This window comes from Protopterus annectens, chromosome 13.part0 (assembly GCF_019279795.1).
Source record: "Protopterus annectens isolate FY-2018-M chromosome 13.part0, PAN1.0, whole genome shotgun sequence".
NCBI classification, from domain to species: Eukaryota; Metazoa; Chordata; order Ceratodontiformes; family Protopteridae; genus Protopterus; species Protopterus annectens.
Window position 1 is genome coordinate 384,774,330 of NC_056747.1, and position 13,443 is coordinate 384,787,772.

Here is a 13,443-nt window from a genome sequence, read left to right on the forward strand (position 1 = left end):
GGCCCTGTAATTGGAATGAGTACAATTTAAATCCTTTAATGAGGATCTATTGGAGGGCAAGTCTGGTGCCAGCAGCTGCGGTAATTCCAGCTCCAGTAGCATATATTAAAGTTGCTGCAGTTAAAAAACTTGTAGTTGGATCTTGGGATCAGGCTGGTGGTCCACCGTGAGGTGAGCTACCGCCTGTCCCAGCCACTGCCTCTCGGCGCTCCCTTGATGCTCTTAACTGAGTGTCCCGGGGGTTCAAAGCAGTCTGGTCACCTGAATACTTTAGCTAGGAATAATGGAATAGGACTCCAGTTCTAATTTGTTGGTTTTCGGAACTGGGGCCATGATTAAGAGGGATGGCTGGGGGCATTCGTATTGTGCCACTAGAGGTGAAATTCTTGGACTGGCGCAAGACGAACGAAAGCATTTGCCAAGAATATTTTCATTAATCAAGAACAAAAGTCGAAGGCTCGAAGACGATCAGATACCGTTGTAGTTCCAACCATAAAAGATGCCAACTAGTGATCCGGCGGCATTATTCCCATGACCCACCGGGGAGCGTCCGGAAAACCAAAGTCTTTGGTTTCTGGAGGGAGTCTGGTTGCAAAGCTGAAACTTAAAGGAATTGATGGAAGGGCACCACCAGGAGTGGAGCTTGCGGCTTAATTTCACTCAACACCGGAAACCGCACCCAGCCCAGACACGGAAAGGATTGACAGACTGATGGCTCTTTCTCAATTCTGTGGGTGGTGGTGCATGGCCGTTCTTAGTTGACGGAGTGATTTGCCTGGTTAATTCCGATAACAAACGAGACTTCGCCATGCTAAATAGTTATGCAGCCCAGTGCGGTCGTCTCCAACTTCTTAAAGGGACAAGTGGCTTTCAACCACGCAAGATTGAGCAATAACAGGTCTGTGATGCCCTTAGATGTCTGGGGCTGCACGTGTGCTACAGTGAATGGATCAGCGTGTGTCTACCCTTGGCCAACAGGTCCAGGTAATCTGCTGAACCCCATTTGTGATAGGGACTGGATATTGCAATTATTCTGTGTGAACGAGGAATTCCCAGTAAGTGCGGGTCATAAGCTCACGTTGATTAAGTCCCTGCCCCTTTGTACACACCGCCTGTCGCTACTACCGATTGAATGGTTTAGTGACATCCTCGGATCAGCCCGATGGAGTCGGTCACAGCCCCGGTGGTGCACCAAGAAGACGATCAAACCTGACTATCTAGAAGAAGTAAAAGTCATAACAAGGTTTCCATAGGTGAACCTGCGGAAGAATCATTAACGTCGTGAGTCCTGGGACGTTGCTGTCCCCGGATACCAGGGCTTCTCCTCGCCCCACTGCCCTGGTCCTCTGTGTCTCTATGCTCCATTGCTGCCATGAGGGGATGGTGGTGGAGGGTGTGCCTGGCCCAATGGTGCAGTCCACCGTGCGCCCCGGAGGTGGTTGGCTCCCCATGCGGTAGTGGGAGGGAGAGGGTGCAGTCCCGGCAGGGGGCAGGTGGCCTTCCCTCTTGCCTTGCGGGGCCACCCCGGGGGTTTCACAATGGAGTCCTGTCCCTTCGATGTCAGTCATGGGTACCTGTGAAGGATGCCCCGTTCCACGCGGGGTGCAGGTTCAGAGACCCAGAAGGTCTGCGGTGTGGCTACGTGCCAGCTGCTGTGGGACTCCCTGCTGCTCTGTGATGTGGGGCCAGTAACCCTGGTCTGGGCACCCACATATTGAGGTGCGATGCCAGGAGGGCAGCAGTGCCCATGGCGAATGAGAACTCTACGACTCTGAGCAGTGGATCACTCAGCTCGTGCATCAATGAAGAACGCAGCTAGCTGTGAGAACTAATGTGAATTGCAGGACACATTGATCATTGACACTTTGAATGCACTTTGTGGTCTCGAGTTACTCCTGGGGCTACGCCTGTCTGAGGGTCGTCGTGGCTTCCATCGCCCATGGGTGTGTCTGGTCACTGTCGAAGGTGCGGCCGGGGAGTCGAGGGAGCCTGCTGCAGGCCCCCCCTGTGCCCCCAGGGAGAGATGTGGATGGAGGAATAGCCCCCTGCCACCCAGAGCCAGGAAGCCTGTCTGAGGATGGGATGGAGCTGGTGCGTGTCTGGCCTGCCCATGGAGGTTGTCTGTGGTACCACCACCAGGCTGCCCTCCTGGTGTGGAGCCTGACACCTGCCTGCATACCGAGGCTGTGTTGGCTGTCCTCCATCTCTTGGAGTTTGGTTGTGGGGAGTGGGTGTGTGGGGGCCAATGGAGGATGGGTAGTCTGTCCGCCCCTGAGGTCCCTGCTGACCCCCCTGTGACCATGCACTGTACGCGACCTCAGATCAGACGTGGCGACCCGCCGGATTTAAGCATATTACTAAGCGGAGGAAAATAAACTAACCAGGATTCCCTCAGTAATGGTGAGTGAAGAGGGAATAGCCCAGCACCAAATCCCTGCCCGGGCGATGGGTGAAGGGGAAATGTGGCATATGGAAGTTTGTCTCCCCAGTGCCGCCCAGGGGGCCCAAGTCCTTGTGATCGAGGCTCAGCTCGTGGATGGTGTGAGGCCGGTGGCGGCCCCTGGCACATCAGGAACAGGTCTTCCTGGAGTCGGGTTGTTTGTGAATGCAGCCCAAAGTGGGTGGTAAACTCCATCTAAGGCTAAACACTGGCATGAGACCGATAGCAGACAAGTACCGTAAGGGAAAGTTGAAAAGAACTTTGAAGAGATAGAGTTCAAGAGGGCGTGAAACTGTTCAGAGGTAAATGGGTGGGGTCCGCGTGGTCCACCAGGAGGATTCATCATGGCGGGTGCGCTGGCCGGATGGGTGAGGCGGTTCCCCTCCACATCCAGGGGTTGGGGGACTGTCCCCTAGCATGCTGGTCACCATCAGGTGCATTTCCTCTGTGGTCGTGCACCGCGATCAGCTCCGGGTCGACTGAGAAGGCCATGCGGAAGGTGGCTTCCCTCATCGTAGTGGAGTGTTACAGCCTGCAGCATCAGCCCTCGCCGTGCCCGGGGGTCATGGGAGATGACTACCGCTGCATCTACCCCCGCCCTCTCGGTGGGGGCTGGGGGCTCCCGGTGGGACTGTTGACTGGGCTGGACTGCCCTCAATGCGGCCTGACTGCAAGGCTCATCTCGGGTTCCCAGGGTGATGGTGACCGACCCGTCCCATCTTGAAACACGGACCAAGGAGTCTAACAGGCGTGCGAGTCCGAGGGTGGACAGGAGACCCCACGGTGCAATGAAAGTGAGGGCCAGTAAGCACCGGCTGAGGCGGAACCCACCCGCCCCACGTGGGGGGCACACCGCCGGCCCATCTCACCTGTACCATCGGGGAGGTGGAGCGTGAGCGCACCTGGTGGGAACTGAAAGATGGTGAACTATACCTGGGCAGGGCGAAGCCAGAGGAAACTCTGGTGGAGGTCCATAACCGTCCTGATGTGCAAATCGGTCGTCTGACTTGGGTATAGGGGTGAAAGACTAATCGAACCATCTAGTAGCTGGTTCCCTCTGAAGTTTCCCTCAGGATAGCTGGCACTCGGCGGATGCAGTTTTATCTGGTAAAGCAAATGATTAGAGGTCTTGGGGCTGAAACAATCTCAACCTATTCTCAAACTTTAAATGGATAAGAAGCCCGACTCGCTGGCTTGGAGCCGGGCGTGGAATGAGAGCGCCCAGTGGGCCACTTTTGGTAAGCAGAACTGGCACAGTGGGATGAAGTGAACGCCGGGTTAAGGTGCCCAATGCTGATGCTCATCAGACCCCAGAAAAGGTGTTGGTTGATATAGACAGCAGGACAGTGGCCATGGAAGTCAGAATCTGCTAAGGAATGTGTAACAACTCACCTGCCGAATCAACTAGCCCTGAAAATGGATGGCGCTGGAGTGTCGGGCCCATACCCGGCTGCTGCTGGTGCTGGGAGCTGAGGGGCTATGCCATGATGAGTAGGAGGGCCACTGCGGTGGCACTGAAGCCCAGGGCAAGGGCCCGGGTGGAGCCACTGCGGGTGCAGATCTTGGTGGTAGTAGCAAATATTCAAATGGGAGCTTTGAAGGCCGGAGTGGAGAAGGGTTCCATGTGAACAGCAGTTGAACATGGGTCAGTCGGTCCTGAGAGATAGGTGAGCTCCATTCGGAAGGGAGAAGTGATGGCCGATCGAAAGGGAATCGGGTTCAGTCCCTGAATCCGGAGTGGCGGAGATGGGCACCTCACGGTATCTAGTGTGGTGATGCCAACGATCCCAGAGAAGCCGACGGGGGCCGCTCAGAGAGTTCTCTTTCTTTGTAAAGGGCAAGGGCGCCCTGGAATGGGTTCGCCCCGTGAGAGGGGCACGCGCCCTGGAAAGCGTTGCGGTTCTATTGGCGTCTGGTGAGCTCTCACCAGCCCTTGAAAATCCAGGTGAGAGGGTGTAAGTCTCGCACCTGGCCATACCCATATCTGTAGCAGGTCTCCAAGGTGAACAGCCTCTGGCATGTTAAGAACAATGTAGGTAAAGGAAGTCGGTAAGCCAGATCCGTAACTTCAGGATAAGGATTGGCTCTAAGGGCTGGGTCAGTCGGGCTCGGGTGAGAAGAGGGACTGGGTGAGTGCTGCCGCTGGACAAGGCATTGCCCCCTTGCCGTGCCCCCCCTCAGGGGGGACGGGTGGATGGCGGCGGTGACTCTGAACACACGCTGGAACCTTCCTGTGGATTGCCCCGGCTGTGGCGTGCGCCGGTCCTGAATGGTGTCCTGCATCGTCCGGCAGCTAGCAGCTGACTTAGAACTTGTGTGGACCGGGGGAATCCGACTGTTTAACTAAAACAAAGGATCACAAAGGCCCAAGATGGGTGTTGACACAATGTGATTTCTGCCCAGTGTTCTGAATGCCAAAGTGAAGAAATTCAATGAAGCGCGGGTAAATGGCAGGAGTAACTATGACTCTCTTAAGGTAGCCAAATGCCTCATCATCTAATTAGTGACGCGCATGAATGGATGAATGAGATTCCCACTGTCCCTACCTACTATCTAGCGAAACCACAACCAAGGGAACGGGCTTGGCAGAATCAGCAGGGAAAGAAGACCTTGTTGAGCTTGACTCTAGTCTGGCACTGTGAAGAGACATGTGAGGTGTAGAAAAAGTGGGAGGCCTCGGCCACCGATGAAATACCATTACTCTTATCATTTTTTACATACCCAGTGAGGCGGGGGCGTGAGCCTCACTGGGGCTCTCATTTCTGGCTCTAAGTGCCTGAGCATCTGGGTGCAACCCACTCCAAGGACAGCGTCAGGTGGGGAGTTTGACTGTCAAAGAGTAATGCAGGTGTCCTAAGGTGAGCTCAGGGAGGACAGAAACCTCCCATAGAGCAGAAGGGCAAAAGCTCGCTTGATCTTGATTTTCAGTATGAATACAGACCATGAAAGTGGGGCCTCATGATCCTTTTGGCTTTTTGGGTTTTAAGCAGGAGGCGTCAGAAAAATTACCACAGGGATAACTGGTTTGTGGCAGCCAAGCATTCGTAGCGATGTCGCTTTTTGATCCTTCGATGTTGGCTCTTCCTGTCATTCTGAAGCAGAATTCACCAAGCGTTGGATTGCCCACCCACTAATAGGGAACGTGAGCTGGGTTTAGACCGTCGTGAGACAGGTTAGCTTTACCCTATTAATGATATGTTGTTATGATAGTAATCCTGCTCAGTACGAGAGGAACCACAGATTCAGACATTTGGTGTATGTGCTTGGCTGAGGAGCCAATGGTACAAAGCTACCATCTGTGGGATTATGACTGAATGCCTCTAAGTCAGAATCCTGCCTAAATGTAACAATACTTTAGTGCAGTGGAACTCCGGTTGGCCAGGGACAGCCATCCGCAAGGTCGGTGAGGAGTGCCGCTTGTAACTCGGTTGAAGCGCTGACGGAAGGGGGCCGCCTCTCTCCAGCAGTGCACCACACGTTCCTGAGGAACCAGGTGCTAAATCATTCATAGATGATGACCTGATTCTGGGTCAGGGTTTCGTAATTAGCAGAGCAGCAAAAAGCTGCAATCTATTGAAAGTCAGTCCTCAAGCCAAGCTTTTGTCGCAGGCGGGGGACAGGATCCGTTCTCTCATGAGGAGGGGGGACCTGTCTCAGGCCGGCTGGGCCTGCCCTCCCCGTTTGTCCCGATAGTCTTTGGGACTTTGTTCCTCGCCGGCGGGCGTGGGGTCTGGCTGGGGGATGGAGGGAGCGTGGTCCAGGTGCAACCCGGCAGAGGAGCGTCCCCCACAGGAGGAGGTCCCTAGTCGTGCCCCTCGCTCCGCACCCTCCGAACCTCTGTCCAGATAACCAAAACCCCTACTGGCGTGGATGGGGTTGAAGATTGCATCCTCGGGCTTAAGGGTCATCCCCGGAGGGGCGACCCGGCAGCAGGTGCGTGTCTCCCGGGAGAGAGCAGAGGTCTATCTAGGGAAACCAGATCCGGGATCCCATCCACCCAGTTCCCAGGGGTGCAGAGATATGGCCGCCGTGCCGTCTCACAACCGGTACCATCCACAGGTGCCAGGTCAGCCTCCAGTCCTTCACCCGGCACTGCAGGGATGCCGCACTGCAAAGTGCACCACTCAGGAGGCAAGGGGGCAGGAGATAGAAGACTCTAAGTGAAGCAAATCTGTCAGCACTGGTGCTGCAGAAGAGTGAGTTGAAGGTGTGAGACGAAATGGGCCGAGATGCAGGGACCAGGGGCCATGTCCTGTGCAAGTTTGAAAGCCCTAGATGGAGGGCAAAGGGGAGAACCGGCATCAGGGAAGTCTGGATTAGGGTCTGGCTCAGGCCTCACAGCCCAGCAGAGTTCCACAAGGCTAGAAGTATCAGTGGGAAGCTCCTCTGAGGGGCTCCGAGAGCAGGGTTGACGCATTATGATTTGGCAGCCTCCAGGAGTGATGTAACCTGGGAAAAGTGCTCTCCCACCTGCGTAGAAGTGGAAGCCATGAGGGAGTCTCTCCCCATGGAAGTCCTTAACGGAGAGAGAGAGAGATGGAAAACAGCCAGGCTGTGAGAGCTGCTGCCTGGGTGAGGGGGTCTGGACCAGGGCCCCCTCCGTGATGGAAGTCTAGAAAGCATCCGGGCATGGAAGCGCTCCCTCCTGGGTGTGAGGGTCCCGGTCATGCCCCCAAGGGAGCGTCTGGCTCAAGGTTGTGGGGCCAGGAGTACTCCTGCCTGGTTGAAGGGGGTCAGGTGGAGCCTCCCAGTGGAAGTCCTCAAGGGAGCATCTGGTGGAAGGCCGCAGAACCAGGAGCGCTCCTTCCAGGCAGGTGTAAGGAGTCCGTTCTTGTGCGGTACAGGACGGCGTCCCTTGAAATGTGGCAAAGTCCCCAGAATGCTCTGGACGGGAAAGGAGGAGGACGTGGAAGTCCCGATGGGAGCATGGCTGCCCCTCGGTGGCCGAGTGGAGTTCTGCGAGGTTGGCCGGGATCGAGGTCCCCCTGAGAGGCTCAGTGGGCACGGGGACACGGCAGGGTTAGTCAGCCTCCAGGAGATATGCAACCCAGGAAAAGAGTGCTCCCGCCCAAGTGGAAATGGAAGGCCGGAGGGGGTGTCCAGCCCTGTGGAAGTCTGGAAGGGAAGGGCGGCATAAGGCATCCGGGCATGGAGCGCTCCCTCCTGGGTGCGAGGGTCCAGGTCACGCCCCCAAGGGAAAGTCTGGCTCAAGGTTGCAGGGGCCAGGAGTGCTCCTACCCAGTTGAGGCAGGTCAGGCGGAACTCCCCTGACGGAAGTCCTCAGGGGAGCATCTGGCGGAAGGCCGTGGGACCAGGAGTGCTCCTTCCAGGCAGGTGTGAGGGGTCCATCCTCGTGCAGTAAGGGGCGGCAACCCTTGAAATGTAGCAAAGTCCCCAGAATGCTCTGGACGGGAAAGCAGGGGGACGGGGAAGCCCCTATGGGAGCACGTCTGCTCGCCGAGTAGAGTTCCGCAAGGTCAGCTGGGATTGGAAGGAGGTACCCTTAGAGGCTCAGTGGGCATGGGGACATGGCACAGTTAGGCAGCCTCCAGGAGATATGCAACCCGGGAAAACAGAGCTCCCGCCTGTGTGGAAGTGGAAGCCTGGGAGGGTGTCCGGCCATGTGGAAGTCCAGAAGGGGACAGCAGCTTAAGGTGTCCGGACATGGCGCGCTCCCTCCTGGGTGCGAGGGTGTCGAGAGCGCACCGCCCCGGTGGTTCACAAGTGTCAGGAGATCGTCCTGCAGAAAGCCATGGGACCAGGAGCTCTCCTTCCCGCGTGAGCTAGGAGTGTGAGTCTGCCTCTGCGGAAGTCGGAGGGGGAGAGTGGCGTAAGGCACCTGGGCATGAGCACTCTTGCCAGGGAGGTGTGAGGGTTCTGTGCCCGGCCGGTACTGGACAGCATCTGCGAAATGCGGCAACATCCCCTCGCGTGTGTCTGGACGGGAAAGGAGGGGGATGCAGAAGTCCCGATGAGGTCGTGGCTGCTGGTCAGCAGTCTAGGGGAGTTCTGAGAGGTTTGCCAAAAATGAATGGAGGTCCCGGTAAGAGGCCGCAAGGGCTTGGAGACACGGCCCGGTTAGGCAGCCTGCAGGGGATATGCGGGAGAGGTGGACTGTGGTGCTCTGTACCGGATTGGAGGGGGAGAGTGGCAAAAGGCTCCCAGACATGGAGCACTCCCCCCTGGGTGTGAGGGTGCCGTGAGCGTGCCCCCCGGTGGTTTGGAAGTTTCAGGAGATCGTCCTGTGGAAAGCCGCGGGACCAGGAGCTCTCCTTCCCGGGTGAATTCGGTGGGTGAGTCCCCCTGTGGAAGTTGGAAGTGGAGAGCGGTGAAAGGCCCCTGGGCATGGAGCACTCTCCCCTGGGTGTGAGGGCAGTGAGAGCACACCCCCCGGTGGTTCGGAAGTTTCAGGGGATCATCCTTCGGAAAGCTGTGGGACCAGAAGCTCTCCTTCCCATATGAACTCAGTGGGTGAGTCCCCCCTGTGGAAGTCAGAAGGGGAGAGCAATGGAAGGCGCCCGGGTGTGGAGCACTCCCCCCCCGGGTGCAAAGGAGCCGAGAGCGTGCCACCTCTGTTGTTCGGAAGTGTCAGGGGATCATCCTGGGGAAAGCCGCGGGATCACAAGCTCTCCTTCCCGGGTGAGCTAGGAGGGTGAGTCTGACCCTGTGGAAGTCGGAGGGGGAGAGCAGCGTAAGACTCCCGGGCATGGAGTGCTCCTGCCAGGGAGGTGTGCGTGTTCCGTGCCCGGCTGGTACAGGATGGCATCCACGAAATGCGGCAAACTCCCTCGTGTATCTGGATGGGAAAGGAGGGGGACGCGAAAGTCCCGATGAGGTCATGGCTGCCGGTCAGCAGCCGAGCGGAGTTCCATGAGGTCATCCAAAAATGGAGGGAGGTCCCGGTGAAAACCCACGAGGGCTCGGAGACACGGCCCGGTTAGGCAGCCTGGGCGCCCCCTGGGGTGGGGAGGTGCTGAGAGCGCGTCCTCCCAGTGGTTCGAAGGGGAGCCGGGAAGGTGTGGGGTATGAATGCTTGCTCTCGGTGTGAGGGGGCACCGAGAGCCCCCCTGGTGGTGGAACTACCTGCGCGGGTCGGAGGGGAGAGAGGCTGAAGGCATCCGGGCATGGAGCCGTGCTATTGCAAGGACAAATGCTTGAATCAGCCCCTGCACACAACCAAAGCCTTTGCTCTCCTGTTAGCAATCCATTCATATATATATATATAAATAACATCAGTCTTGCTAAACTAATGCATATTATCTAAATGCGTCCTTATTTTATGTTTATCTTTCTGAAGGTCCCCTGATGTGTCCTTACTATTGCAAATCATGTTCCTGTCACAACTTGCTGAAAACTGATTATTTCTCTCAAAATATTCTTAAGCACTCTAATAGCATTTTTTTGTGAAATGTAAATACGTGCCAGTATAATTCTCCTTCCTTACCAACAACAGCTCCTTATTACTGCAAATCTAACATTATTGTCTTTTTTCCTCTTCTGTCACTATTTGAGCCCTTCTATCAATTATTGGTTCATAGGTAGGTACTAGGCTATTCACCCTAGGGCCTATATAAGCCTAGCCAAAAAGGTACCCTGGCTAATTAGTATTATTACTCCACTTTTCCATTGTCCCTGATATTGTGCTGAATATCCATCTTGAAATCCTTTCTTTCTGAAGTTCGCATGCTCATTTCTATCCAAATGTGTTTCCTGGAGCACTGTTATTTGCCCTTTGCATTTCTTAGTATAATTCAGTACTCCTTCCTTTTATCGCTACCTGTAATGTTATTTACATTGCAAGATAGTATGGATAGAGTGCCTGTTATGTTAAAAGGCTATTGCCTCCACCAATTATACATGATAGTTTTTTGAGTGTGTATTTTCAACTTTTGTCTTACATGCACACACTGTTTGGCAGGCTGATCTTTTGTACAGTTGTTTCTTATCTCCATTTGAAGTTATGTCACTTTTTTCAAAACTTTATGCTTTGATAAGAACTTTTAGACAAAAAACTAAATATATTTTAAGAACAACACCATCCCCTATTAACGTAGAACAAACACACATAACTATGTACATTTTCAGTAAATGAAGTTTAACAGTCTAGGTAAGATAGGAACAACATGCTCCTAGTTGACAGCTATACCCACCAGCATTACTTAATCTGAAATTAAGGTTATTTATGCAAAAGTGCACATTACAGAATATGCTCCCACTTACACTGATTGCTGTATGTTTTTTTTTTTTGCTCTTTTCCCCCTACCATATGTGAAAAACAGCTGCCATGCTTTCAGAAAATATAAACTTTTAGCCATAGAAAAATGTGCACTGGCTACTTTTAAATACATTGTGTACTATTCTATTAAATACATTAAAGTATTAAGGCTGCTGGGGAGGATACCATCTCTTATTCACTTCCCAAAATTTCAGTCTCTGTTTTACTGAACTACTTGCCACTGTACCTTTAAATTTTGCATTCCCTCAGCAAAGAATGTTCAGAACCCTCAAGATTAATTGAGCTTAACTCTATGTAAAAGTAGTCAGCAGTGAGTTGTACAAAAGCATGAAGTAATCTTTGTTCATTTTCACATAGAACACAATGCACAAAATTCCCTTGACCAACTGACCTCAGTTGCAGACTTCATCTCTGACTGACATTTGCTAATGGGAAGAAAAATAACAAGCCAATATCTCTGCGGATGCAAGAAATGTAACATTTTTCACGTTTTTCATTATTTTGTCTTATTTTCAAGCCTATTTGCTTACAAAACATATAGCTTAAGCCAGGGGCATTAATCCAGACATTTACTTATGTAAAAACAAAGGAATTATCTGAATTCTACATATAATGTAATCAGTACACTTTTACACCCCACCCCCTGCAGCCCAAGACTGCATTATTTTATTAACTTAAACTTGCTTCTGTCCAGCCTTCCTACAACTAAAAAAAAACACTTGTTTACTTTAATATATTTAACATGTACAGTACAACAGTCACTGAAAAGATGCCCCCACATTTAAAATACACCTGACTGCACCCTATACAAAAATGCTTTACAATGCAACGTGCAGGTTATGTATCATGAAATGCTTTATACAAATACTAATAAGAACAAAAAGTGTTTTACTTAAAGTTACTACTTTTTTCTGTTTAGCGTCCTTCTAAACATTAATGCCATGGGGTATATATTTTTACAGTTCACCTGCCGCAAGTTTTACAAAGTTAAGAAAACTCCAGTCTTCCTCAGCCACTTTTTCTTGCAAAGCCATGTCTTACAAATATGATTGATTCTGTACAGTCTCCCAAGTATTCACTAATTGCAGTGTTTCTGGTCTTCTTTTTGATTATCTTCATGTCCCAACACCAGACTCTGGTTCATGTCCAAGGTACTCCTGATTCTTTTAGTCTCTCTCAAGCATTTTTCCCTTGGAACAATAGAAAAGGTTTTACTGGCAAAATCTCTGTATGAACTTTACTGTCAGATGAATGAGAAGAAGAACCCCCTTCTGCTTGCTGGCTCACCTTTTTTTGGAAACTTCTTTTCTCTTTAGCCTATTCTTTCTCCAAAAATTGTGTTTAATCCTCCAGGAAAAAATATTCTGAAGACAGCTGGATATAGCAGCCTGAATCTCTCACCTCCCTCGCAACATTCCCTGATTACTGGGGCAATTTGTATTTCTCTTCCACTTGGTATGTAGTGAATAATCATTTTCTACAAACAATTTCTCCTGTTTTTAATACTTTTACTTTCTGCCACAGTTTTGTGAGAATTAACTCTCTGCTGGTATTACTAATATAGGTCTTGGCTGCTAGCTCATGGCCAGGTTTGGAGCATGCACTCTGTATCCCCTCCAGTTAACAAATCCTGCTGTGAAATGCCAGTCTAATTGCTTATTTGTGCTTTCATAAAATGAATATTGTCTTGTTACTTCCAGTTTCTCTAGTACAGTAGAAAATCTCTTGTTTTCTCTGTGTGCTCTGACTTCTAACTGTACTAATTTTTGAAACAGCTCTACTTTAGAAACCTCATGCTCAGCCAGCCTTTTCTTCATTTCAGCCTCAATTTTTTCAGTTTTATCAGTTCATCTATATAGCTAGTTAAGGCTTCTATTTTTCTAGCCTTTTGTTATTTGAGTTGATATACGCTTTCAGTGTTTAATTTATTTTAATCACAAGTGACTACATTTAATTTTTCCTGTAAATTACTGGAAGCCATCTCTTGTACCATAGCTGAAGCTTGAACTGATTCTTCTCAGTCAGTGTTTTCTCTTCACCCTTTCTGGTTGATTTTCTTTCAGGTTCTATAAATTTCACATTTGCTGGCATCCAGTCAGTGTACTTACTAGCCAGTAACTGAATTTTACTCTAAATGACAGTTTTAGTAACTCCTTCTTCTCAGTTTCTGTTTTCACACTGGGAGACTCGTAATTAAGCTATTGACTAGTGTGGATCCATCTCAGAAGTTAATTAGCCATACTTTCATGTCCAGTAGTGACATAGCTTTCCCTAAATCATGCAGTACATCTATGAATTTTTTATCCGTCCTCATAAAACAGCAGTGAGAGGATTTTGCACCTTTATGTGCACAAGCAGCACAGATTTCACCTGGACAGAACAGATTCAGACAGAAGGTTAGATCAGCTTTTTGTTGCCTTTGCAAATAAAAAAGAAGGGAAACCTGTAAACAAACTGACAATTTCTAAACAGATTGCTTAACATACTGATTTTGTTTTCTGTGGTACAAAAAACAAGTTCCTGTTTCAGTCAGGGCCCACTCTGTGGCTGCCAGCAAAGCATTCCTAAGAAAGGTCTCTACACAAGCAATTATGGAAGCTGAAACTAGATCTTCTGTGCACACCTTTGCTAAGCATTGCAACTTGGAAACCATGTCCAGGGTCTGGGCAGGATTTGCCTCAGCTGTTGTGGAGGGGCTGGAGCACACCATTTATGTCAAAAGCCAACCACCCATCATTGGCTGCCTTTGGAAGTCATCAAAAGAGTC

General features: G+C 51.2%; 1 protein-coding gene and 2 non-coding genes across 3 annotated transcripts in view; all 3 read left to right on the forward strand.

The window, feature by feature from the left end:
* Nucleotides 1-13,443, forward strand: part of GAMT (guanidinoacetate N-methyltransferase) — a 306,917-nt gene that overhangs the window by 165,563 nt on the left and 127,911 nt on the right. The window lies entirely within an intron of this gene.
* LOC122788519 lies at nucleotides 1,768-1,921 on the forward strand. Its single transcript, XR_006362715.1, has one exon. It is a non-coding gene; the product is annotated as a 5.8S ribosomal RNA (ribosomal RNA).
* LOC122788509 lies at nucleotides 2,313-6,044 on the forward strand. The gene has a single exon (XR_006362706.1). It is a non-coding gene; the product is annotated as a 28S ribosomal RNA (ribosomal RNA).